Below are 23,291 nucleotides of genomic sequence, written 5' to 3'. Positions count from 1 at the left end.
TCTCCACCTCCATAGGTCAAAAAGGTAAAGACCAACTTGGAGGAAGATAATAGAGTGACAGCACCTCATAAAAGGGAAATATAAGGACCCGGGGAAAGCGCTGCCCACTGGATTAGGGGCCTCTGGCGCAATGGTGAGGAGTAATGCTGACCTTCTGAACTCAATTTGCTCACTGGCTTTAAACTTAAGAAAATACTCCAGTTCTCCCTCTGCTTCATTGCCCTGAGAAGGCCCAGTGGCTGTATCTCTGCGTTCTCTGCCCCCTGCTTACTAATAAAGCCATTCACGAGGGACACCCTGCTCTCATGGGTGGGGCCTCCTGACAAGGGGAGAATGGATATCGGGGTCTCTGGCCCCGGGCCCCAGTCTCTACTGATTCCATTTCAGATTAGGGCTGCTGAAATGGAGCAATCGATAACTCAGCTCTTTGGCTTGCTTGTTTTTGCCCGATCCCCGAGGAGATTAGATCCTATTCGGGAGACCTTTAGTAAATTTAATTGTTTTTGGTTTTTTTTTTGTTTTTTTTTTAGTTCACTGGTGCTCAACAACAACCCCTTAGAAACTGAAATCAGATGGACTCTTCCCATGCAAACTAGGTGGATTGCTTTTGGCTGGACACTGCACCAGTCTTCAAATTCTTGAGAAAGCATAGGACCATATTATTGAACACACAAAGAAAAACCCTTTGTATCATTGTAAGTTCTTTGTCATCAAGCTATCAATAACAGCATGAAAGAAAACCCACCATTTCTTAGGGGGAGTATGCATCTTTCAAAAGAAGAAAGCAGTACACGCCCTCCCCTCTATAGAGGTCTCTATAAGATGGTATATGGTATAAGGAGCCATGAGATAATGTAATTAAAGCAGAATGGCATAGTACAAAGAATGCCGAATTCTGAATCATGAAGATGTGGATTTGATCTGCACTTAAGACCCCAGCTGTGTGATGCTGGGCAAGTCGCTTAACTTTCCTCAGACTCAAATTCTGCATTTGTAAGAGAGGGATAATATCTCCCTTGAAGTCTTTTAAGGATAAAATGAAGTTGGGCAGCTCTGCAGCTCAGTACATAAGAGTACTGGACTTGGAATCAAGAAGTCCTGAGTTCAATTTCTACCTCACACACTTTCTTAGCTGTGTGGCCCTGGGAAAGTCACTTAATGGCTCTCTGCCTCAGTTTCCTCATTTGTAAGCTACCTCACAAAATAGTCGTGAGGATCAAATGAGATAATATAATTAAAGTGCTTTGCAAAACTTGACACGCTATGTAAATTCCAACTAGTATAATTATGGTCATGCTGTTTGTAAAGCCTTGTTTATCCTTAAAGCAAATACAAATGTCCATTGTTGCTGTAATGATATCTATGATGGTGGTGATAGCGATAGTGCTGATGAACTGGAGAGAGAGGACAGAGACCGGTGGATTTGTCAACAAAAGATTTGAGTTGAAGTCTGCCACCTCGAAGGTCCAATCATGAGACCCGCCCCCCTCCCCCTCAAATATTCCAGTAGCTCTCTCTCTTGCCTCCAGGAGCAAATACAAAATGCTTGACTTCTCATTCAAGGCCCTTCATGACCTAGCTCCTCCTACCTTTCCAGTCTTCTTATACAGTACACCCCAACACCTGCTCTAGATCCAGTATACACGCTTTGTATGTATTTGAGTGTTGTCTCCCCCATTAGACTAAGCTTCTTGAGGACAGGGATTACTGTCTTTTGCTTGTGTTATATCTCCAAGACTTAGCATAGTGTTGCCTGGGTCCCAGTAGGTGCTTAATACATGTTTTATGATTGATTGTGGTAAATAATTTACCCCCTCCCAACTTTCATTTCTGCATGTTAAAAAATGTGAATAGGAGTTGAACTACCTACTTCACACACATTTTGTGAGAAAAGAACTTTGTGCTGTACATGGAGAAATACACAAAGATCCTGCTCTCTAGGATCATGGCAGACATAACAGACACAAACAAGAGTTCTTTATAGAACCTACAAGGAACACAACAATACTAACCCATTATACACAGCAAAGCTTTGACAGCCTCCTACCCATGAAAATATGCCACCTGTTTTTTCTAAGCTCACAGTGATTTCCAGCTTTGGGTACTCATTGATACAGATTTGAGTACCAATGATTTACATAGGGTATGTTCAACCTTGGTCCACCTTTCTGTCAAATGGGTATAAATAATCCATGCTGTCTTACAGGGTTACAGCATTGGTGAGACTTCTGATTGGCACACCTCTCAGAGAAGAAGAAATGGCCAAGATCAACCTCAGTCCTGGGTGGAGAGTTGGTGTCGCATCGATCTCCTGACAGCCTCCACAGCTGACTGTATGCAAATAACCTAGCAGGACACCAGGAGCCAATTGCCTTCCCATCTGCTATTTTCTCTCTCCTTTTTCTTTCTTCCTTAAAAAAAAAAAATGAGTAGAAATTCTTTCCACTTTGCATTAGTCCCTGATGTAATGGGGCAAAGCATTTTTCATTTATCATCATAATGCCAGTCAAACGAACCCCCTAATAATGTAAATGCAGGAAGAAAGTCATTATAGTTTATTTGTGCAGCGGCTTTGAGCTCAATCTACTCTACTCTAAGTGTGAAATCGAGAAGGCATCGGGCAGGGCTGGTTTCCTAAGCAGCCTGACAAAGGAAGACCATCCATCCAGAGGCCCAGTGGAAATGCTAGGGACATGGAGAGTCCTTACTTAGGCAAGACATGCAATGGAGATGCCAAGCTTAGTTCCTATTTCTTTGTGTACAACTCAGACTTCTCTCTCTGCCTCTATTCATAAAGATCCCATCAAGATACTGAAGATATCTGTATAAGATCATCAGTTTTAAAATTAAGAGAACCCTAGTTTCTAGTAGCCAGTGGTCAGCTGTTCTCGCTTGTCATTAGCACTCAGTCAGTATACATTGTTGAACACCACACAGTTATGTTGATGAAAATCCTTCTCAATCTTGGCCAGTCACCAGAAGACTACATGAATTAGTCATGGTAAAGTCCTGTGAGAAGAGAAGGCCTACATGTGTTGAGGTCTCAACAGGGACCACTTCCCACTCTTTGTAGTCCTGGAGATCTGATTCTGCCACCTGGATGTATAGGCCTTGGTTTGTCTTCTAATGCTGATTCATCAAGATTCTTATTTTGACCCTCAAAATGTTGATTTCTGAATGACTATAACCTTCTGGGAATGATATTCATGAATATGCTGTACTATCATAATTTATTTTCTTCCCTTTTTACTCACTTTGAAACTCTATGGCACTGCCCTCTTCTCCATCTCTCATCACTGTTGATAGGGTTACTTTTTTGTATTCCATACAAGACTACTTTCTGACCTGAATAAACTTTGACTTCATCAGAGCCCCTTCCCTGGTTCTAGTGCTCTATGCCAATCTATAACAATCTAATTCCATTACAGAGGAACCACCACTTCATTTGGACCCTAACATCTCATAGTGAGATAGCATTCTAGTAGACAAAGTCAGAAACAATAGGTGGACTTGACAAAGCATACAACATAGAAATCCATGCTGGAGATGATATAATCTTGAAAGCTTATGGTGCTTTTTTCTAAGCTATCCAAGAGAGGAAAAGCAACAAAAAGATGGGGATAAAGATCAGTTAATATTACTATCTCAAAAAGCAACAGAGAGAACAGCTATAAAAATTAGCCTACATGCTCAACCATCTTTTTCTTATGAAGTAGATTTTTTTCAACTCAAGTTTAAGACATTACTTTTATGTCTAATATATTTTATCTTATTAGATTTAGTCCAATATTCTAGCCTGTGAAGATCTTTTTTGAATTCTGACTCTGTTATTCAGTGTGTTAGATATCCCTTCCAGCTTTGTGCCATCTGAAAATTTGATAAGCGTGCCATTTATGTTTTTATCCAAGTCATTGATAAAAATGTCAAACAGCACAGGGCCAGGCAAGAATCCCTGGGGCACCCCCCTTCTATCCTCCTTCCAAGTTGACATTGAGACATTAGTGACAACTCTTCAGGTCCAGCCATTCAACTGGCTCCAAATCCACCTAACTGAATTATTATCTAGCCCACAACTCTTCACCTTTTCACAAAAATAACATGAACCATCTTGTCAAATGATTACTAAAATCCATCTAAACCATTATCCATAATATCTAGTCCTCTCAGTCACAAGTCCAGGAAGCCAGCTACAACAGGCATTGACTATTCTTGAGGAAGCTTCTTTATAATCACCATTTCCCTTTTTAGAAGTTCACTTGTCATCTTTTTATTAATATATTCTCTTACTTATGTTGGGTATCAACTGCTTATACTAATAGGTATTTTTTCATTCTGTTCTTTCTATTAAGAAGCAAATCATTCTCCTTGACAGAGAAAGAAGAAGCAATGTAAGTATTGAGCAGCTCTTCCTTGTCATGTTGCTATCTTCACCTAATTTACTTAAAGCAGTGGCTGTATACCTTTCATGATTTCATCCTTTTCTCCAATACAGTATTGCTTTAAAAAATCTTACATTCCTTTGACTTGGTACATCACTACATTTCTTTTTGTAGGGCAAGCATGGCAGAGAGAAAATGAAATAGGTTCAAAACTGAATAAAAGACAGAGAGCAGGCTACTTTGCATTTGGGATAGTCTATGTTTCTCCCCAGTCCAAGAGACTATTTTTAACACAAATGTTTTCTCATTGATGCTATGTTTGTGAATCTTGGAGTGCCATATTGCCACAGTAACAAAGCTGCGGATGACCCAAAGGTCAATGGAGAGATGCATGGTAGTTACAATTAAGTTGTAGTGTCTTTTCCATGATGATCTGTGTGTAAGATACAGTGTAAGATACATCATTAAGTATATATGAGACTGAAAAAGGAGGTGGACTATTCATGTAGAAAGCTCTAATGTTGAGACAGCCCACAAATACTCATGAAATATAAAAAAAGGAAAGGGGAAGAAATCAAGTATTTTGGAGAGGATGACTATGAAGTATCAATGGGAAAATATGGTCAGGAATTAGACAGAATGAAAAGGCATAAATGATCATGAATTGAGTCAGATCTAGTAAGATGAATTTTAATGCAAACAAAAGCAAGGTTGTCACAGTAGGGTTCCAGAGTCACTGTTAAAAGTGGAAGCCAGATGTATGAATAGAAACAACAATACAACTGAAAAATTTTGTGGGATTTTACAAGGAAGGAAAGAAGGCAAGAGGGAGAGAAGGAAGAAAAAGAAGAAGGAAAGGAGGGACAGAGGAACTATAGAAAGAAAGAAGAAAGGAAGGAAGGGAAAAATGGAGCAAGGGAGGCAGGCAGGCAGGCAGGCAGGCAGGAAGGAAGGAAGGAAGGAAGGAAGGAAGGAAGGAAGGAAGAAAGGAAGGAAAAAAGGAAATATTTATTAAATACCTACTATGTGGCAGGCACCCTGTGTTAAGCACTTCTTCTAAATATCTCATTTGATCCTCACAACCACCCTGGGAGGTAAGTGCTTATAGTAGCCCCATTTTGCAGTTGAGGAAATTGAGGTAGTCACAGCTTAAGTAATTTGCCCAGTCATACAGCTATTAAGTGTATGAGGTCAGATTTGAATGGGTCTTCCTGCCTCCAGTCCCAATGCCCTATCCACTGTACCACCTAACTACTACAAGATGATCTAAAATTCAATGAGTCACATGCTAAGGTAAAGGCTAGATTACTACTTGACAGATATGTTGTAGGTAGGATTCCTGCTCAGGAAGAGATTGGACTAGGTGGTCTCTGATATCCTTTCCAATTCTGAGATTCAATGGTTGTTTGATTACAATATGCATAGGATGGGGGAGGGACAGATTACCCACAATTTGCTTAGGGATGAAGGGAGGAGGCAGATTATAGACATTCAAGGATGAAAGTTTAATTATTGGAATGATTTTCTTAAGACTAACATCCTAAGAATTCTTGGAAATTCTTGAGTGAGGAAGGCAGGTCTGGTTCCATCTCATTTAGAAATGGGATGGTGACCCTGCTCCTTCACAAGCCCATGGGAGTTGACTTGCCTATGGGAAGGAAAGTATTATAGTACCCACATATGTTGTATGCCAAATAAGGAATGGGGTGGATACCTTAGAAAAGAAAGGTATAGTTAACCTATGACTTTGAGTTTGAAATCTGGTTGTATATGTTTGGTAAAACATATCTACACAGATTCATAGCTGAATAGATTTAAAGCTGGAGGAGTCCTATGAGATCATTGACTTCAACTCTCTACTCCTATTTTTTTTTAATTTTGTAATGTTTAACAATCACTGCCATACAATTGCGATTTTATCCCTCCCCACCTACTCCCCACTACCCCCCTCCCTCCCCACGACTGTATACAATTCTGTATAGATTCTACATATACTTTCCTATTGAGTATATTTTCACTATAGTCATGCTATGTAGTCAGACTAAGATAAATGAAAGAAATCGTATAACAAATCAGAACATGATACACAAACACATACACATACACAAACATGATCTGCTACAATATGTGAGTGACTTCCATATTTCTCTCTCTGAGTGTGGCAGGCATTTTGCCTTGAGATCCTCCATTGGGATTTTTTTTTTTTTTGGTAAGAAGTTCTTATGTTATTACAAAAATCTAAGTCTACCAGAAAAAACTCTCACACACTGTGGTTGTTGCTGTGCATAAAGTTCTCCTGGTTCTGCTCCTGCTCTCTACTCCTATTTTTAAAGATGTGGAAGCTGAGGCCGATGGCTGTGATGTGATTTGCCCAAGGTCAGACAGGTACCAAATATGGGAGCTGGAATTTAATACTAGAACTTCCGACTCCTTGTCCAGTGATCTATTCACCACCTTAGGGGCAGCTAATAGTGGCTAGAGAACCAGTGCAGGAGTCATGAGGACCTGAGTTCAAATCTCACCTCAGACACTTAACACTCACTAGCTGTGTGACCTTGGGCAAGTCACTTAACCCCAATTGCCTCATCCTGGGTCATCTCCAGTCATCCTGATGAATACCTGGTCACTGGATTCAGATGGCTCTGGAGGAGAAGTGAGGCTGGTGACCTGCACAGCCCTCCCTCACTCAAAACAAAGTCAAGTGAAAGTCATGTCATCATTTCTCTGATGGCATGGTCGTCTTTGTAAACAAAGGACAAACACACCTTATTTACCACCCTAGATGAAATGTATCATGTCAACAAATGGGGTTAAATCATTTAAATGGGGGCAAAAGGATTGAGGCTAAATAATGAGACATAGCTTCTTCTCGGCCAAAGTAAGGAGACTACAAGGAGCACGCCCTTTTGGGAAATTGTGAAACTTTCTAACTAGAACAATTACCTAAAAGAACCTGCACTTTAGCTTAAAAAGGCCAAGGCATCTCACTGCTTCCCAAGTCATGTCCAGTCATTCTGATCTATATCTTGCCACTGGACTCCTTAGGAGATAGTGAGGCTGGTTGACTTTGCACAGCCCTGCCTCACTTAAATCCAATTTACTTGCTAGTCCAGATATCACCTTCCTGGTGTCATTGGTCCTTTTGGAGAACAAAAAACAACAAAACAAGCCAAGTGGCGTAGGTTCTTTATCTTCTGGAAGCAATTTCATGGACTAGTTCATCTTTTCAAGAAAGATTTGGTGGAAAAGAGGTGAGCATAGTGACCTTCCAAACAGTTCAGTTCCCAGGCTATGCATTTCTACATTTTTAAAAAAAGTTTTTAGAGAGGCAGTATGTCAAAATGGAAAGAAAGATGGGCTTTGAAGTTTAAGGGTCTCAGTTCAAATCTCCTTTCTGTTATTGACTGTCTCTGAGTAGGTTATTTACTCTTTTTGTCCTTCAATTTTCTTGTCTATAAAATGAAGAGGTTTGGGTTAGATGGATTCTTTGGTTTCTTTTTACTATAAATCTACCATCCTTTGATCTTTGGAGACTATCGTCAGCTCTGTTTATGCTGAGATCCTAAGAATTGTCCATGAAATGAACGGCAGAATTGATATGACAAGTTCTCTCAGAACTACTGGTACTTCAGAAATAGTCAGCATTCAATGATCTTCTTTCTGAAAACCTTAGGCTAACAGCTCCTTTCTCTCATCTTTCACCCATCCCCAAACTTCAGGCACATATGGGAAGCCCATGGTTCCCTAGTCCCAAACACATTCTCTAGATTGGGCAGGGTTGTTTCTTTCTGAAAGGAAGACTTAATCATGAAGATAAATATTCACCAGAAGAATCTCTCCACCCTTCATCAAAAAATAATTAAGTCTATTAAAGAATGGACTCCAAAATGGATGTTCCTACTTTACTGGAAGGTTTTTTAAAAAATCTTTTCTTTAGCATCTTCCACCTGGCAAAGTTGTTCTGACCACTTTTTATCATTGATAAATAAGTTAATTCTATTTCACCTTTCAGGAATGATGCAAAGAAAAGTTAAGGAACTTGCCAAGTTCACACAGAGAATTAGTGGAAGAGCTGTGATTGTCAGAGTCCTGACTTCCAGACACCACTAGCAGGGATTCTTAACCCGGGAAGGAATCTATGAACTTTTTAAAAAGTGTTTCAATAACCTTATCTCAATATAATTGATTTCCTTTAGAGCATAAATATTTTATTTTATGCACTTAAAAGAGTTATTCTGAGAAGTGTCTAAGGGGTCTAGGACACAAAAAAGGTTAGGAATTCCCTACTAAAGTCTAAGAATATAGTATTGTTTTCCAAACCCTGGGAGGTGGGGCAGAATAGGGAGCTTTTAATGAGTAGATTAAGGACTTTTAAAAAATGTTATCATGGAATCGCCTTCTTGGAATAAGTGTGTCCTAGAGACGGAGAAATGGGTGGCAATTGTGACTCCTCCCAAAAAAAATTCATGAAGGATCATACTGTCAAGCCTGAATTGACTTCAACAGGGAAATGTTACCATGGGAGGAGAAAGAGATGGTTAAATTGGCAATCGCACAATGTATTTTTGGCAATAACATTCGGGACAGATTGGATGGGGGAAGAGGCTGAAAGTGGGAAGCCTTATGTGGAGAGTCAACTAGGCACAAGGTCACAGAGCTATAGATGAAGGATATCTGTTGGTGAGGAAAGGTGCAAGAATAAATCTAAGCCATGCTACAGAAAGAAGGCTGGATGTGTTTTACATGGTTAATGCAGGTTTAACTTATAAACACCCTGAATGATTTACCAAAAGTTCAGCCACTCCTATCTCTTGATAATTTCAGAAAAATATCTTCGCACCTTCCCAAGTAGATGACTCAGAATCCCATGTCTAGAAGTTAACTCAAGATACTGGAGTTAAGAGCTCTTGAGTTTCTTCCAGTCCTCTGATTCAAATTCAATTACATGAAACTTTTATTAAGTACTTAATACATTCTAGTGCAAAGTGCTTGATATAGGAACTATGGCTGTGATTTTATTCATATAAGAAAATCCCAGATGAGCAAACTCTTTTTTCCAATGCAGGTCAGCATCTTTTCTGCCACTTGTATTCTAAGAGAGTTCCTTAGAGTATGAAGAGGTTAAAATACTTTCCCAGAGTCACATAATAAGAATGTGTCTGAAGCAACACTTGAACACAGGCCTTTTGGCTCTAAACTCAGCTTTCTATCCACTGTGCCATGGTGGCCCTAAATAGAATGCTAACAACTGATTATTAGTAACCAATAATTTGGAGAGATCCAGAGTTTCCCCTTTTTCTAAAGTCCTCATTTCAAAAACTTAGTCTCTTAAGGTTGAACTAGTTTTGTCCTGCATCACTCCTCACCCAACCTTACAAGGAATCTTTAATCTAAGGAGATTTCCACTCAATGAAACTTGATAGATCCTTTTGTCTAGACCAGGGCTGGGGAACCTTTGGCCTAGAGGCCACATCAGACCTTCTAGGTCCTCAAGGGTGGCCCTTTGACTGAATCTAAACTTCACTGAACAAATCCCCTCTAAGCCACAGGTTCCCCAACTTTGGTCTATATTGCCTAAGACTGGAATGGTCTGGGTATAGGGACAGTGTCTCTGTCTAAGAGTGACATAATGTCACTTTCAGCCCCTCCTTTTAATATTCATTATCTCATTAATTTTTAAACACTCAATATTGATTGCCACTCCCAAGGAACATCTCTTTTCCAAGGAAATGCAAGCTATGAACCCACAGCCATGATTGTCTTTGGCATTCAAGTATCACTAACCATCTATTTAAAATGCTGGCATTATTAATAACATGACTAATTATCTAGAAATTATGTCTCAAGAATTTTTTAAGCATCATACAACAACACATCCCCCTCCTTCACTATGCTTGAAAATATTAGAGAAAGAAGAGCTTTTGCAAATATATGTGCTTTAAGTAGAGTATGAAAAGAGCAAAAGGAGTGATCTGGGGAAAGTACCCTAAGAAATATGAAAAGATAGTCCTTTGAGTTGAAACAATCTAGGAAGGCTTATTGTGGGAAGTGGTACCTAAAGTGGACACTGCAGAGAGAGAATGATTTCAAGTAGCAGAGATGAAGAGAGAAATATGTTCCAAGAATGGGAGATTGTCTGTACAAGTGTGAAAGAGAGTGAGGGGAGATCATGATGGGCCAGGCTGGCTAGAATATACATGAAGTGGAGGGAGAATGAAACAAGTCTGGAGAGAGAGATTGGAGTCAAATTCTGGGCCATGTCCATCGGCACAGACACTGGGGAACTGCAGAACCTTCTGCTCAAGAACAAAACATGCACCTAAGCATTAGGAAGATATCAGAGGTAGAAGTTGGTGTCATCTTAAGAGATCCACTGCTCTCTCATAGCTTACAGAGATGCCCTATGCATGGCATTGGAGTACTGCCCACCCAGAAAGAGTGGCAGGAAATTAAACTAAGGTACAAAAATATTTCTAAAAGCATCTTTGTCCAAGATAGATAGGAGAAGTGAGAGACTAGGGACAGGAAGACTAGTTATGAGGCTATTACAATCGACCAGGAGAGTAATAATGAGGGCCTTATCTGGAGTGGTGATTATATGAGTGGAAGGGAGGGAGTCAGCGCAAGAGATTATTGTGGCCATAGAATTGGCAAGACTTAGCACCTGCTCAGATGTAGGAATTGAGGGAGAGAAAAAAGTCTGAGACAATTCAGACATTTTCAAGCCCAGTTGGTTGCAAAGCTGGCATTATCATCGACAGGAACAGAGACATTTGGAAGAGGGGCACTTTGTGAGGGAGGGGCAGCACAACAGTGGTGCGTTAACTTATAAAGACCTTGAATTTGGGTGTCTGCAGCAGCATCCAAGTGGAGATATCCTGTGGGCATCTAGAGATGTGGGACTGATAGTAGAGAAATAAAAACTGCTTTTTCAACTTTTTCTGGCTTTCTTACTCTCACCTGGTGCTAGGGCAGAGGGGAAATTCCAAGTGCTTTGAATTCCCTCAGTAAGCATACGAGAAGCTTTGTGTTTAGAGGTGCAGAGCTTCATTAGTGATGCAGTCACTTGTATCCTCATGTGTATTCATAAGAACAATGAAATAGCTAACACTAAATAACCGAGATGCTCAATATGCACTTTGCAGAGACTGAGGTAGTTCTTAATAACAATGTTTAGGTTAGTCATCCTGCAGTGGCTGTTTTGTGTAATCGGAGGCTGAACACAAGAATTGTGAAAGGATGACACAGAACACCCTGAGTGAAATAGGAAAGAGGAGAGGCTCCCTGGGGGCTGGGGAAAGAGGGGAGGGGATTCTGCTAAGAGGATCCAAATGTTGACCTATGTATTCCCTTTCTCTTTGTGCAATAACCTCCTCTAGATGAGATCTAATTAAATGCCTACTCTGGGAGGACTGTCTGGAGGAGTCTGGGTTTCAAAGAAAAAGTCCTTGTAGAGAAAAGGTCAAAGGATCAAGAATCCCCCCCTTTAGGAAGAATCTGGGGAGAGATTGTCTAACGGATCCCCTTTCCATTCACCTCCAGCCAGGATAACAGTCTGACTATCCCAGAAGAAAGAAGAGGCATTCATACACATTCACCAAAGGGTTAGATCCTCACTAGATCTTGCTCATGTCCAGCTTCTTCATCTGATGAACTTGTCACCCATCAGAAAGAGTTAGACAAAATCCTTAGGTCACTCAGACTCAGAGCTGGCCATGTCACTGAGCTCAAGTTCATGCAGCAGCTGCAGACAGACCAGCCCTTTAAAAGGGGAGAGACAGAGAGTGACTGCAGCTTGACGAATTAATAACTCATCCGCAAGCACACTTTTTCTATCAGAGAAAGCCCAGATTTCTAGAAGCGAAAGATGTAGCAATTAGTGTGCTGGGTGTCTGCCTCCTCCTGCCAGGTGGCTTCCTCTCCAAGCTTGAAGCTCATCTTACATTCGACACAGGATGGCAGGCTGTGCTCCAGGGAGAGGAGAGGAACAGAAGAGATGGAAAGACTGCAATTCAATTCAAATTAAAAAAAATTCACTGAAAGCATAGTATTGCAAGGCATTGTGCTGGACTCTGAGGATAAAAAAGATGAAAGAAGACAAGCTCCCTGTCCTTGAGGAGTCTACAATCTAATAGACTGAAGACTCAGACAGAAGGACCATTGGGGTGAGAGTGAAGAGAAAGAAATGCAATCAAGTAGTGTCCCTCTACTGAAGGATATTGGTTGGAGGAAGATGGGGAAGGTAGTTTTGAAGTACACGAGAGAATCGGGCAAAGCTGATTTGATCAGAGGACTGTTATCCTTGCTAACAGGCTAAAGATTTCATATTTGCCCTGTACCTTCAGTGACCATAGCTTCCTTTAGGACTCAGCTTTGAGTGCTTCCCTCTGCCGCAGGAGACCTTCCCTGGTCCTGTCAGCTGCTAGTGCTTTCCCATCAAAGGTTACCTTGTGACTGCTTGGGATGTAGCCTTACATAAGCGCACATTCTGTCCCAATGGATGGAGGGACATTTCTTTTTCTGTATTTCTTTTCCTACCACCAAGGGCAGTGCCAAGTCCATAACAGGTGCTTGGTAAAGGCTCTTTGATCAATGAATAATCAATAAATAAATTGAACAAGGAAGAAAATAAGCAACTACTGAGACTCTCACACTTGTCTGTCTGGACTGCATCCCCTGGGCTTGTCCAGTCCTGAGGCCACTCACCTCAGTACTGAAAACTGGCTTCTCAAATGATGAAGGGATGAAGTCTGAGATGGCTTAAGAGAAAATTGAGTGATGGTGAGGAAGGGAAGTAAGATGGTTTCCCGATGCTGGTATGGGAATGAAAAGGGGGTACAGATCTAAAAAAAGAAAGCATCCTCAACTATCTGATGCTTTAATAAGCAGGCCCACTACTTTAGTTACTAGCACATGCCTTGCTCCTTAGGGTGTTACACATAAAAAGCAAAGAAAGGCCAATGTGGGCATCCTCTGATACAACTCTGAGAGGGAACTTGGCACAATGGCTAAAGTCGTGCACTCATCCAGGAATGAAGGGACCCAGTGCTTGTGCGGCACAGTGCCTAGCACATGCATGTAGGTGCTTAGTAAATGGTTATTGATTGATTGAACATAAGGTGACATACTTAAAGTTGGAAGAGACCTGAGAAGTCATCTAGTCTAACCCCTTCCTTTTATAGGTAAGAAACTAAGGTCCATAGAGGTTGAGTGGTTTGACCAGCCTCTCTCTCTCTCTCTCTCTCTCTCTCTCTCTCTCTCTCTCTCTCTCTTTCTCTCTCTCTCTGTCTCTTACATACACGCAGGATCAGAAGTAGAATTTGAAATCATTTTGTTTTGTTTTGTTTTCTCACTGAGCTGAGATTCATTATTTGGCCAGCTTGAGCCACTCCTGATAGCAGTTATATGCCCATAATCATTTCACTTCCTGAGCTATTCTTTCTTTCCTCATCTGTCGACTGAAGTTTATAACACCTGTATCAGCTACTTCATAGGGTCATCATGAAGCTCTACCAAGATCCCATATATAAGGTGCTTTGCAAACAGATATCAGTTATTACTCAGAACAGTTAGAAGAAAATGCCATCCCCTCCCTCCCCATGATTGAGCAAAGTACCTACAGATCTTTGTCAAAAGGCAGGCTTCATGTGTTCTTTTAGCACTTGGCTCTCTGCAGGGTTGAACAGTGTAATTTCCCAGCTCTGAGAGTTCATGAGTTACCTCAGACTGTACTGTGAAGGAAGATTCAATGCTATCCATGCTTAGGTGACACCCATGTGCTCCACAAATATGTCCCCACATCCACACAATACATAACACTCACACCCTGTCAGATGCTTGGGCCAGACCTTGGTGATTTGTTTTCCTTTCTTGCAATTTAATAGAGAATCAATAGACTAACCAGGGAAATCTCTATTTCGGCTTCATTTCTTCTAACCTCTGCAAACAGCTTCTGCTAGGAAGAAAGCATTTGGCTTTGCACAAGAGACAAACAAGGAGAAAAATCACATTCTGGTGTTTAAATGGGTAGACTAGGTAAATTGAGGGGCAGGAGGCAGCCTTGTACCATAATCCTCAAGCCCACCTAAGTCAGCATTAGCTGGTTCTGAATGCCTGCTTCTGCTGGTCCCATTCTCTCCCAGACCAGTCTTTGAAAGCACAGCTACCACCTCCTTGAGTGGGAGATGGGAAACAAAAGGGGATTTGTGTATCTGGAGGTACTGTCAGACCTCTGTCACTAAGAAAGAGATCTGCACAGATAGCTTCCAGCCTGTATTACTGCAACTCGATGTTTCCTCACTGATAATGCCTGCAGCAGGCTCTGGCTCCAGCCCATACAGAATGCTGCAGCTGGAATGGAACAGGCCATTTGGTTCATATGATTCCTCTAACATAAGAGGCCTGGTACCAGCTTCCCATTGAGCTCTGAATTCCATTCAAAATTGCTTTGTTGACATTTAAAGGTCTCCATCAGTCTAGTCATGTGGCAAAGGAGGCCAGAGAAAGTCACAAGCTCCCTCACTACCTCCCAGCTGAACTTCAAGACAAACCCGCAAGCTGTCTGGATGGAAAAATGGATGGAAAAATTCTCCTTGGTCAGAGAATTGAACCTTCTCAATAGCCAATAACTCAAATAAGATCCTATTAAAAGAGAAAATGAAATCTGTAACTAAATCCCCCTGAAGGGTCCCAGCTGTTCCACCAAGTTTCCATTTTGGCTCCTTTCCCAAAAAGCTCACATCCTAGGAGAGATTTAAGAGAGGCACAATGTAGAACTTCCTAATGGCAAAGGCTAATACAGCTTTGAGTAGATTATTCCAACTGTAGTTATCCCTTCTCCATCACAGGAGGTTAGGGGCACAGCACCCCCATGATCTGGAAAGTCCTCTGGCCTTCTTTTAGTGCCAGAAAATAAGCCTGCATTTTTTCTTTTTCTTTTATGGGATGTTTAAAGTAACTTATCATAAAATTTGAGTAAAGTATTTGGTAATAGTCTCTGGGTTGTTTAGTGGCCTTCACTCATCATCTGTGACTTTCAGAAAACTCTCCAAATATTCCCATTTTATTTCTTATACCAACCCACAATATATTTAAACCACGATGGGGAAAGTTGCGATATGGAAGGGATAACTCTGCTTCCTTTTCGGAGGTTTTAAGAACAGAAATTGACTGGAGGGTCCTGGCATATGATAAGTTAATATATTTAGTCCTGACTAGAGAGGGAGCAGGACACACCAAAAGTCCTTTGAGGAACCTTCCCACTTGTAATTCTTTGACTTTATTTTTTTTTACAAGTCCTTCACAATTCCCATTCTGGTTACCATACTGATATACTGAGTGGCTACAATGGCAAAGTAGATAGAAACTTGGCTTTTGAGCCAGGAAGACCTGTTTTTGAGTCCTATTTTGGCCCATCCTGGCCATGTGACCCTGGGAAAGTTACTCCTTCTTTGCGCTCTATGATTATAAATTACAAAACCAGTGCTGATCAGCTTTAGTAAAGGGTATTTGCTCACCTAGATAAATGACAATGAAATAAATCACAGGGCCAATGATGGAGGTGAGGGATGAAGAGAGGGTGAGAGAGAAGTCTAGATACTTGAAATGGGCTGAGCACTGTAAATAACATGAAATTCATCTCAGTGCCATAGTTCTAGGATACCCAGAGGGACTGGACTTACAGGTCACATCTCTCAGTAGGAACCCTCTCCCAAGACCTCAAGGAGTTTAAGTTGATTGGTAAAATGAAATTCTGACCTGATTAATTCCTAGATTAAAAATCATTTGGATTTTTTTGGCTCCACTGTGTTTCAAATACCTAAGTGTGGCACGAGTATCTGAGTCCAGCTGGTAAAAGGAGTGGCCATTTCTAGTTCCAGCCATTAAGAAGGACTGTTCAGGGAGGATGGATGTGAAACAATGGACACTTCATGTGGCAGACTGTCATGGCTCCAAGCCGGCTGCCTGAAGCCCACCAAGGACATGCCAAAAAATACAGATACACCTGCTCCACTCTCCCACTGAGTCCTCTATCATGCCGTGCACTGCTAAAGCTAAAGAATTATTTATTTTTTCCATGATTAAGTTTTCATCCAACTCACAACAGGGTTACATATAACTATGAAATTTCTTCTGGTCTAAGGAGCTCTTTCCTCAATTCTTACTAATTCTAAAATATAATGATAGTAGTAGTGATAATAATAACAGCAGTTATATGGTACCTTCTCTGTACCAGGCACTGAGTTAAGGGTATAACAAATTTTATCTCATTTGATAACATTTTCTTAGCTAATGACATTTAACTTTCTTTACTAGGCCAAGAAAATCTACTCTTCTAACTTCCACAGAGTAGGTTACCTTATTAGCACTAAAATGTTCTCTATCCCAAAATAAAACACCATCAAAATTCTGCCTGCAGCCAGAGGAATGTGTGGGCTTTGCTTTATCGGTGCCGGAGGAGGAAATGCAGTTTTCCCTTTCTCATATTTAAAAATGTGGAACTCTTGGTGGAATGAATGATACTTCAGTATTTGTGGTGATAAGTTCATCAAGTAGGTAGAAGTCACCATAAAGATAAATTAATACTGAATGTGTATGTCTATGTGCAAGATGTTTGTGGTGTGATGTGGTGGTGATGGTATATGCATGCGTATGTGTGTGTGTGAGTGTGTGAGTGTGTGAGTGTGTGAGTGCCTATGTGTATATGTGTTGGAGAGGGCAACATTGAGGGGTCCTTTGAGAAAAAAAAAAATGTGGAGTCACAGTGCCGAAAGAAACCTGAGAGGTCCTTTATAGCATCAGTGTAAAACTCAAATCAAAACAGATGAGGATGAATGTCGACTTAGAAAACCACAAACTAACATTATCTATTTTTTAATGTATTTTAACATATTTTCGTCAAACATTTTCCAATTATATTTTAAACAATTATATGTTAATCTAGTTCTTTGCTACATTGGAGAATTTTGTAGCTTGTTTGAAACCTCTGCAAGTCTAGGCCAACTTCACCTATTTATAGACGAGAATACTAGGGTATAGAGAAGGTTAACCAGTTGGCTCAGTGTCATACAGCTAATTAGTGGTAAATCTGACACTGAGTCCAGGTCTAATCCAAACCAATGAGCATTAGTTAAGTGCCTACTACATTCAAGGCATGGGGGACTGGAAAGACAGTGGAAAAGAGCCCCTGCCTTCACAAAGCTTAAATTCTCCTGGAGCAGAAAGTTTTGACTCTCAGTTCAGTGTTTTTCTACTACCCAGCAGAAATCAGGCCTTGGGTCTAGTGAACAACTCATCTTTGGATTCGAGAAGGAATATACCTCTCTTGCCTATATTGAACAGGAAAATATCATGCATTTAAGATACTTTCTCCCCTTCTTCAGGTCAAAAATCAAAGAACTTTTGAGATCATAGGTGCAGAGTACTGTAGATTTAGACCTGGGATATAATCTAATATAGCTCTTGTTTTATAGGTGAGTAAACTGAAGCTCCCAGAGATTAAATGACTTGCCCAAGGTCTCCTAGTTAGTAAGGTCAGAGTTTGGATTCGATCCCAGGTCTTCCTGACTTGATTCTATTCCTGACTGCATTCTATGCACTATCCCATGCTAGAAGTGTATTTTGAAAAGGACATGTGATCAGCTGAATGTGAGATATCTATATGAGCCTTTCCCCTACACACACACACATACACACACACACACACACACACATACACACACACTCTCATGTTAGAGCATACCTGGATGAGCATTTAGAAAGGAAGCCCTGTATTTTTGTATCACCTCTAACCTGGAGATGGGGGTCTAGGATATGCCCAGTAAGTTCCTCTGGTCATGTGGGCTGACTCTGCATCTCTGTGTAGTTATTGACTTGGCTTTATTTGCAACTAAAGCCCAGTTGGGGAGACCAGCAGTTCATTCCTTCGCATGATGAAGGGGAAAGAAGTCATCAGCAAACATTAGAGGCAGCAGGGCAGGGAGGTGGTGTTTGCTGAGGAAGGGGAGGAGTAGCCTTGTGCATTTTTCAAAGGATTTCTTGGCCACTTACTCAGCAGTTCTGGAAATGCAGAGAATGAACAAGTGAAATAACGATGCTGAAAAATGATGAGCTTGAAGGTTAAGCTCACTTTCCTTTCAAACACCTTGGTCCCTTTCCTTCATCCTCCCCACCACATTGTTTCTCTCCCTGACTCTCTGTAAGGGAATGGAATAACACAGCACAGGACAGCACAGAGGTGTACTCTCAATGGCCAGAGGAGTTAGAAAGACAGGGATGCGACACTCCTTAAAATCTCCCCAGAAGCAAGGATCCTGCTTAATGTTGTTACATCTATAATGTTGAGCACAGCACTCTCCCTCCATAATCACCCACACACACACACGATACATGTAGAGTTGATTGTTTAAAAATAAGAACAAAAAAAAAAATCTAATTTAAATCCACAATCCCATAGGGAAACACTGAAATGATAGAGGAAAATGAAGGACCCAGCGTGACATAGTAGAAATGACCCTGAACTAAAAAGTCAGATGACTCTTCTTGTTCTCTTATTATCAGGGGACAAATCCTTATCCTAGACTCTAATGGGTATTAATTGTGGGACCTAGTAGTTCACTTTTCTTGAACTCAGTTTCTTAGATTCACCATGTGAAATAGTATGATAAGACGATCTCTTAGACTGTTTCCAGCTCTAAAATTCTGTAATTTTGACCTAACTTCTGCCAAGATTCCATTCCCAAAATAAGTCTCCCATTTGGTATAACTCTTAACTTCTGTGATAAAAGTAACTAACTGCATCTTGAGAGCTCTCAAGGGTCCTAACTACCATGTTAAACTCCTTGGTATTTTGGCCACCAGGTCTAGCAATAAGAAGTAGAATCCTAGAGCCTCAGGTCATGGCAAGTCATGGCAGAGAGGTTTTGTGGTTTAGTGGAAAAAATATAGGATTCTTGAGTTCAAAGCCCACTTCTTTTACTTATGATCTATGATCTTGGTCAAGCTACTAACCAATCTTAAGTTCAGTTTCCCTACTTGTAAAATGTAGGGGTCAGATTAAATGGCATAAAAGGTCCCATCCAGGTCTAAATCCATGATCCTATGAAGGAAGCAGAGGGTATTCCTACCCTATGGCATGTATCTTAAAAGTCATGGAAAGCATCAGGTTCTTGATATTTCCTAATAGGGAATGGGAAAAAAGAGTAAGGGTGGAGACAGGATGGAATAAGCCTGTCAGACAGAGGAATTGCTACTTAGTGATAAAGAAAGCAAGAGCATCTTAATGTGGGGAAGAAAAGAGAGAGAGAGAAGGAGGGAGGGAGGAAGGGAGGGAGGGAGGGAAAGAAATTTAGCCAAATGGTAGAAGGAAAGGGAGACTCAATATATACTTACATTGATCACTTGCAAAAGGAACATGCAGATTCATGCAAATGTGTATGCAGATTAAGTTTGTCCACTGGAGTCTTGGCAAGGAGCCGGCATGACCCCTGGGAGTGTTAGAGACAATGATCTATATGATCAGATCACCTTAGGAAACACTGAACTGGCTGACTTTTGGCAAAGTGGGGAAATCTGACTGCAGTGAATTCTCTAAAGATATGGCTTTGCAGGATCCTACAGAAATGGATGATTATTCATGCTGGGGATACATGAAGGTTGGAAAGGGCTTCCTTCAGTGAGGTTGTTGAGTGTAGAACCACCCACCTCTCAATCATATAATGATATAAGTAAGACAGTTCATATTTGGCAGCATGTTTTACTGGAAATAACCCCAGATTAGAAATTACAAGGACAAGTTTTCATTTCTGACTCTTCCACTAACAGGTTATATGGCCTCAGACATATCACCAAACCTCTGTCAACCTCAAAAATACATAATTCATGCGCTTTCTTGTTTTCTATAAGGAAAATACTTCATATACTTCAAAGCATTATATTAATATAGCCTGATCTTGGCAGAATAAGCCCCTTTCACAGGACTCCCTGATAAATGTGTCTAAATGGGGATACTGAGCAAAGAATGTCCTGTGGCTAACCGGTCACAACAGGGTTACCATCTAGGGATGGTAAAAATCTGGACTTGGAACTTCTTGTCACAGAAGTCTGGGGATAACCAAACAACAAGACTTTATTAAGTAACTAAGTATAAGACACTGACTCTTGACAAAAGAACTTTTGTGCACACAAAAGCCTTCAAGGAGATTATTGGAAGAGACACCGCATATACATATATACATAAACACACACACCTGTGTGTGTGTATGTGTGTTATGTACAAAATAAACACAAGCTAATTTGAAGGGGAAGGCACTAGTCAGTGGGGGGTTAGGGATCAAGAATGGTAGTCCCTATCAAGGGTTATGCCTGAACTGATCTTTGAAGAAAACTAGAATGTCTAAGGATTAGAGGTGAAATAGGGAGTGCATTTCAGGCATTTGAGGGGCTGGTGAGAGCAGTAGAAGAACAGAGAACTCAAATGGAAATGTAGTGATTGTGTGTGAATTGTAAGAAAGCCAGTTGGGCTGTACTCTACTATTCATGATGGGTAGCAATAGAAAACAAGGCTCCTTGAACTACCTCATTTCTACTTCTCTAGTAGAAAACAAGCCTCTAAGAACTTCGTTTTGTAGTGAACCTATAAATATTCCCCATGCAAAACTCTACATTTGGTTCACAGGACTTGACATCCTCACTGTTTCCTGCTCCCTTTTTATTTGTGTGGGCCCTGGAACTAAAATCACCTCCTGTTAGAACTAGGAGAAGAGCCTGGAACACTATATATACATAAGTACACACACACACACACGCACACACACACACACACGCACTCATTTAATGACATCAGCAATGTAAATGGACAGAACAGTAACCACGAAAGCATCAAAAATAAATGCTGTGAAATTTTAAAGAGAATAAGTTTGGTCCCAAAAAGGAGTTATGAAAAGCCATTCCCTTGCTATCTTCTTTGCAGAAGAGGGGACAGGGAGGAATCCATGGGGATGGAACATTGCATAAAATATATTTTTTCTATATTTGAACGATGTCGCTGACTTTTTTCATCTTTTTCTTTTTTTTTTTCTCTCAAATTCTCTGTTATAAGGGATGTTTCTCTCAAAGAGGAGGTTCAGGAGGATATCTAGGTGATATAAAAATAAAAGATAGCTATACACACACATATACATGTATATTAAAGTAGCAGCTTGGACAGCACTTGAGCAATCAGTGAATTCTCTAAAGCTGAGGAAAACACGGGACATTATCAGAGGGAGTGCCAGTCCCTAAACTAACACATAGGTCTCCTGATTCCCTAGAGTGGTTTAAAATGGAAACAACAGTTGATCTGGAGTCAGGGGATCGGTATTCTTTCCACTCTAGCATCCTCCTTCATCTATCTAGAGGATGGACTTCCTCACCTAGTTGCCAAAGTGGCTCCTTTCTCTCTTTTTCTCTCCTGTCTCTCCTTCTCATCTAGAACACTGTAATGACAATCCTGGCTTCTTTCTGCTACTTCCCCACATGCCCACAACATTTCCTGCCTGTCCCTAGTGGCCTGGACTGCGGACAGCCTGCTCCCTGCACTGTGGGAACAGACTGTTTTACACATAACATCAAAAGCTATCACTGCTGTAAACAATATATTTTTTAATAAAATTCCAGTGTTTTGCAACCCAGTTCTTTGTCTGTCTGTCTGAATTTCATTGGATGACTGATACTTGAAGGCAATAGTAGCAAAGGGAAAATAGTAAAAAAAAAATCCTGATCTTCGTGGAAAAGATTCTGAGTTTAGAGGATGCTCAGAAGCCCCAAATTATTGGTAGAGAAAGCCTGGCTGGGTCTAGGAAGAGTAAAGCAGAGGGATCTTTTTAAAAAATGGAAAGATATCAGTTCCAGCTTGGTAGAAGAGCCACTCTGAACTTGTGCCCTGAGATGGGGGATGTGTCCTCTCATGTGTCATCACCACAGTGGGTGGGCTGGGAGTTCTAGAGAGCGACAAGAAGCCTGCTCACAACTGTTTATTACTGACAGAATAAAATGCTATTTAAAGGCAATCAGTTGGAATTACTTCCAATACATAAATATTGTGGGAAATGATTAGTACATTTTAATGACTTTGCTAACATTGATAACAATCTTTTGCATGCAGTGGCTTCTGCACTGAGCTCCTAAGGCAGTTCCATTACTTTCCACAACAGCCTCATCCCCCTCTCCTAACACCCGCGTTGATTCTATCTTCCTCACCTATTTGACCCTATACCTCAAATGCCACAGCAGAACTATTACCATCTATTGTCCTTGCAAATTTGAGAGTTTGGTTTAGAAAGAAGGGAGGGGTGTATCCCAGCATCACACAAACAGCTCCAGGAAAAGACATCAGGACATCTGCCTTAACACCATCCAAACTCAGTACGCACATTTTTGCCAGATCTTTAATTTTTAAAACCCTGCTTTGACCCAAGACCTCTCCAACTGGGCTAAAGGCAAGTACTGTTCAGAATCTGAAAATCTTTTTAGGATTCTTGTCCCTCAGATGTTCCTCCAGTCAAATCAAACTAGAAAGAATAATGGACTTACCTAGATTCTTGCTGTTAGTGAGGGTTAAAACTAGATAGATAGATGATTAGGTGGAAGAATAGATGGATAAACAGATAAAAATAGATGAATCAATGAATAAATAAACAAATGGATGAATAGATGGGTGAATGAATGGATAAAATAAGTCAATCAATCAATGGATTGATGGATAAATGAATGAATGAATCAATAAATGGATAGATGACTAAATGAATAAATGAGTGAATAGATGGAAGAATAAATAAACAAATGAATGAATGGATAACACAAAGTTTCCATATAAAATTAGCTTCAGTTGCTAGAATCAGCTTTGCATGGAATAGATATTTTTTCTTGAAACAC

At 40.6% G+C, this 23,291-nt stretch overlaps 1 protein-coding gene and 1 long non-coding RNA gene across 3 annotated transcripts in view; one reads left to right on the top strand and one right to left on the bottom strand.

Annotated features, from left to right (window-relative positions):
• The window catches only part of LOC140505531 (uncharacterized), a 56,777-nt gene extending 53,407 nt beyond the window's left edge, over positions 1-3,370 (top strand). Inside the window, exons 3-4 of the long non-coding RNA XR_011967547.1 lie at positions 531-596; positions 2,207-3,370. This is a non-coding gene — a long non-coding RNA (uncharacterized lncRNA). The remainder of the gene's footprint in view (positions 1-530; positions 597-2,206) is intronic.
• The window catches only part of NTM (neurotrimin), a 1,288,851-nt gene that overhangs the window by 1,213,188 nt on the left and 52,372 nt on the right, over positions 1-23,291 (bottom strand). The window lies entirely within an intron of this gene.

Source organism: Notamacropus eugenii, chromosome 5 (assembly GCF_028372415.1).
Source record: "Notamacropus eugenii isolate mMacEug1 chromosome 5, mMacEug1.pri_v2, whole genome shotgun sequence".
NCBI lineage: Eukaryota > Metazoa > Chordata > Mammalia > Diprotodontia > Macropodidae > Notamacropus > Notamacropus eugenii.
This window is presented reverse-complemented; position numbering and strand designations above follow the sequence as displayed.